The sequence below is a fragment of the Lissotriton vulgaris genome, unplaced genomic scaffold (assembly GCF_964263255.1).
Source record: "Lissotriton vulgaris unplaced genomic scaffold, aLisVul1.2 SCAFFOLD_1834, whole genome shotgun sequence".
Lineage (NCBI taxonomy): Eukaryota > Metazoa > Chordata > Amphibia > Caudata > Salamandridae > Lissotriton > Lissotriton vulgaris.
This window is the reverse complement of record NW_028255546.1, coordinates 242,910-248,294: the sequence shown is the minus strand read 5'-3', so window position 1 is coordinate 248,294 and position 5,385 is coordinate 242,910.

Here is a 5,385-nt window from a genome sequence, read left to right as displayed (position 1 = left end):
ACCAAATTAGCATTCATTGGACAAAAATGTAATCGTCCTAGTGGCCGGCATGTCATGGAGGGAACCTGGCCTGGCCGTTTGGGGTACACTGTTTCTATTCCACAAGGAACAATGTCGATTTGCACAGGATTGATCTCTGTTGAACAAGTTACTTACCTTCGGTAACAACATATCTGTAAGAAACCTAGGTTAGTTATAGATTCCTTACCTTAGAATTACCCCCAGGTGTAAGACTGGATCCAGAAAGTTTTTTTGGCAGCAGTACCCCTGCGCTTCGGAAGGTGGTGTCTGTCGAATCTGCATTAGTTGTCGGCATCGTGGTCGCCGGGATGACATTGCGGTAGCTCCATAGATGCCGCCCTTGCACGCTGACGTCAGTTCTGTACATGATTTTCCACACCAAAAGCGCAGAGCCATGCAAGACACTGACCACTGGTGCACTAATCTAGGGCCCTGAAAGAAAATCCTTAACCCTAGAAGTCAGTTCGCAGAACGGGGAGGATGGGTGGGGCGGTAAGGAATCTATAACTAACCTATGTTTCTTACAGATATATTGTTACCAAAGATAAGCAACTTGTTCATCTGAAAGATTAGAATAGATACCCCAGCAATGCCAACCCCGGAGGTGTGTCTGCGAACCAAGTTCACACCAGAAAGTCCTGGAGAACAGAACGGCCAAAGAAGCTGTCTCTCCGGACTTGGCTGTCTAGGCAGTTGTTTGGTGACGTGTGTGCTGCGATGCCCACGTAGGTGCCTGACAGATGTCATTTAGGGGGACTCCTCGTCCCAAAGCAGTAGTAGCTGCCGTCGCCCTGCTGGAATGGGCGCGTAGCCCTACTGGAGGGTCCTTCTTTGCCAAGGAGTAGCAGGCTTTGATGCACAGAACAACCCACCTGGAGATGGTCTGTTTGTGCACTGCCCGACCTTTCTTAGCGGCCACGTAACCAACAAAGAGCTGGTCGTTCACCTGGAATTGTTTGGTGCAATCCAAGTAGAAGGAAAGTGCACGTCTTGGATCCAGACAGTGGAGCCTCTCTTCCTCTTTCAAAGGATGCGGAGGTGGAAAGAAGGTGGGCAAAGTGATGATTTGGCCAATGTGGAAAGAAGTAACCCCCTTGGGAAGAAATGAAGGTCTAGTTCTAAGGACGACCTTGTCCAGATGCACAGCCAGAAAGGAAGGCTTGGAAGAAGGAACTTGTAGCTCACTCACCCTGCGTGTAGAGGTAATGGCCACCAGAAAGGCAGTTTTCAAAGTGAGAAGTCTGGGAGAACAGTTATGTAGCGGCTCAAAGGAGCGCACATAAGATATGTAAAGACCACGTTTAAGTCCCACTGGGGCATTACGAAGGAAACAGGAGGAAAAAGATGAGTAATGTCCTTAAGGAATCTATTTACAACAGAGGACTTGAAAAGAGAAGGACCGATCAGGAAGTCTAAGAAAGGCTAAAATGGCCGAGAGATAGCCCTTTAGAGTGCCCAGAGCAGAGCCCTGCTGGGCCAAAGAAAGGAGGAACAAAAGAACCTCAGAAAGAGGGGCGGAAAGGGGATCCACAGCCTTTGCTGTGCACCGAGCCACAAATTTGTTCCATCTGCAGGCATATACCGTCTTAGTGGAGGGATCCCTGGCTGCCAAGATAACATCGCAGACTTCGGGAGGCAGGTCAAACGACGTCAACTGCTGCCGCTCAATCTCCAGGCAAGGAAGTGGCGGCTGGACAGGTTAGGGTGGAGGACCATCCCCTGCTGCTGCAACAGAAGATCCTCCTGAAGAGGCAGTCAGATCAGAGGATCGATGGACATGTTCAGCAGCTCGGGATACCAGACTCTTCGTGCCCAATCTGAAGCCACAAGAATGACTTGGGCCTGGTCGTGCTTGATCTTCTTCAGCACTCTGGGCAGAAGTGGTATGGCGGAAAGGCGTATAGAAGCCCGCAACTCCACTTGTGACTAAAATCGTCGCCTAGCGATTGACGTCTTGGAAATTCCAATATGCAGAACTGCCGACATTGCGCAGTCTCTTCGGTGGCGAGTAGATCTAACCAAGGCTCTCCCCACTGCTGAAGGAGAACTTGTCCACCCTGGCCTTCAGGGAACCTGCCAGGTGTTGAACCACCAGGGATATGCCCTGATGTTCCATGTCCAGAGGCGCAGGGCCTCCAGACACAGGGTCCACTACCCCTCCTCGCCCTGTTTGTTGAAGTACCACATGGCGGTGCGGTGATGTTGTCCGTGCACACCTGCACTACTCTTCCCTGGACAGAGAGAAGGAATGCTGAGAGTGCAAGACAAATCACTCGAAGCTCCAGGAGGTTGATATGGAGCCCTGACTTCGCAGGAAACCAGAAGCCTCTGATCTCCGCCTCCCCCATGTGGCGGCCCCATCCCAGAAGTGATGCATCAGGCACCAATGGGAACTCTGGTTGAGGAAGGGAGAGGGATCTGCTGTTGACCCAAACCTGGTTCGTTAGCTACCACTGCAACTGGTGTGCTGTGCCCTCAAGATCTGGACGCAATCGGACAGGTTCCCCTGATGTTGATACCACTGGAACATCAGGTCCCACTGCAGAGCTCGCATATGTCATCTGGCATGGTTCATCAGCAGGATGGAAGAGGCCATCAGACCTAGTAGTCTGAGGGTCATCCTGACCGAAACCCAGGATAGAGGCTGAAAGTTCAGAATCATAGCCCGAATATCCCAGACTCGCTGTTCAGGAGGATAAACCTGAAACTGCATTGTGTCCAGAACCGCTCCGATGAAGAGGAGCTTCTGAGAGGGAATAAGGTGTGACTTCGGCACGTCGATGGAAAACCCCAGCAAATGCAGGAGGACATCCATAGTCTGGAGGTGGGCGACGACAGCCTGGGCCGAGCCTGCCTTTAACAGCTAGTCGTCGGGATAGGGGAAGACTGAAACCCCTGATCTGCGCTGATGAGCTGCGACTACCGCAGTAAAATGAAATGTAAAATGAAAATGCCCGTGGCCTACTGTGAACCGCAGGTAGCGCCGGTGAACCGGCAGGACGGGGATGTAAAAGTAAGTGTCCTGCAAGTCCAACTCCACCATCCAGTCTCCATGGTCGAGAGCAGACAGGACATGAGCAAACATCAACATCTTGAACTTCTCCTTCCGGAGGAAGCGGTTGACGTTCCTGAGATCTAAGATAGGATGCAGGCCTTTGTCCTTCTTGGGCACCAGAAAGTAGTGGGAATAGTAACTAAGACCTACTTCTGGGACAGGAACATTCTTGATGGCTCCCTTGGCCAAGAGTGCCGAAATATCCTATTGGAGAAGGGCCAGATGATCGTCTGTCATGCGATGGGACTGAGGTGGCATGGATGAAGGGGCAGTTTTGAGGTGAGGGAGTAGCCCCTTCGGACTATCTGCAAAACCCACCTGTTCGACGTGATGGCGTGCCAGTGGGGGAGGTGATGGCGAATCCTGCCGCCCACTGGCGTTTGGTGGTCCTGAAAAGTCATACTACGAGGGTTTGGAGGTTGCTGCAGAGGGGCCTGTGGTGGACTGGCCTGCCCTGCCCGCTGGCCCCCAGAACCATGGCGCTGGTTCCCACGTCCCCGACCGCGCAGAGTCTGAGCACCTTGCGCAGCCTTTGGCCCTGGGCCGGATGTGGCGAGCACCTCTTCCAAAGCCACGAAACGGGCAAAAGGCAGACTGAGCAGGGCAGGTGGTGGAGAGGCCCAAGGACCTGACTGTAATTCAAGAGTCCTTAAAGTGCTCCAGCGTGTTGTCTGCCTTGTCGCCAAAAAGGCAACGGCCATCTAAGGGCATGCCCTAAGAGTGGATTTGACACCCCCGAAAAACCAGTCAACCTCAACCAGGCGTAGCGTCGGATGGCTACCAACGTGGAAATCGTCCTGCCTAGTGAGTCAGCGGTATCCAGCCCACATCGGATGGTAAACTTCACTGCGCCTCTCCCCTCGGCAACTGCACAGGAGAGTACGGCCTGGGCCTCCACTAAGGTCCAACAGACATGTAGTGTTTACCGAACGCAGTCCCAAGCTGGAGGAAGAAAGCATTTTCTTCCTAAGGTGGTCCAGCTTTTTGGAATCCCATCTGTTGGTGTGTTAGGGTATGCATAATTACAAGAAGAAAGGGGGGGGTCCTAGGGATTATTTAACGACCGGTCATTGATACTGCCCCTATACATATATAACTACCAACAACAATGTAGCAATGGGTCAAGGAGGGAACTCTATTGTATGTGTCTGTCAATGGGTGACCTCAACTGTGAATAGTAAAGAGCGAAATCGAACCTCGGGTTCTTTCTTTGTGCGAAGAAAATTCCCATCAGATTACCAACCTGTACCGCCCTACATCATCTGGGAGCCTTCACCGTGAAGGTAGATAGTCGTACCCTCGGAAGATTTGGCCAGGCTCAGCCGAATCTCACCAGTATGTCCCAGTGTCAGTATGATCTTACTGGGTATCAAGTGGTAACTGAATAGCAGTGCTAACTAGTGAAAATCATAAGTGATTAAAGTGAGATAAGTAAAATTGAGTAGTAAGGAGGAAAAAGTATGTGTGGGCCCCGGTTAACTGCAGAAGCATGTCGACCTAACACCTATCCTAGTAGCTATTTGTTAATACTACTACTTGCACTGTTTTTAAAACTTGGGAATAAGGAGGTGCCTATTAAAAACACTTTTTCCTTCTTCCTACTCAATTTTACTTATCTCGCGGTACAGGTTGGTAATCTGATGGGAATTTTCTTCGCACAGAGAAAGTACCCGAGGTTCGATTTCGCTGTTTGCTATTCACGGTTGAGGTCACCCATTGACAGACACATACAATAGAGTTCCCTCCTTGACCCATTGCTACATTGTTGTTGGTAGTGTTAGGGTATGCGCCTTTGGAGGTGGAGGCTTGGACAACCAAGCTCTTAGGGGTGGGGTGTTGGGAGAGGAAAGGGCGTTGAGCAATCATCCTGTCCACAGGAGCCCCTGTGTTGGGCTTGGACCAGGTGCCAAAAGGTTGCCCACGAGGGCTTCATCAAACGGCAGCAGGGGCTCTGAAGAGCCCGCTGCTGGTTGAAGCACTTCTGTCAGGAGGTTAGTCCTGACTGCAACCATAGGTAGCTCGAGGTGGAGACCCTCTGCCGCCTTACGCAACACCACTGCATATGACGCTCCCTCCTCCGTAGCCACGGTAGGAGGAGATAACATGCCACGGTCTGGGGAGGTATTCAGACCACTGGCTTCCCCCAGATCCTCTCTCCAGTCCGGTACATATCCTAACTGGTCAGTTAAAGTGTACCCAGAACCCTCCCAGTCATCCTCACCCTCTTCTGGCTGCCAATCTGGTCTCTAAGAGCCAGGGTAGAACAGGGGCACAAAAGTACTCATCGGATGGAGGCCGGGGTCGACGTC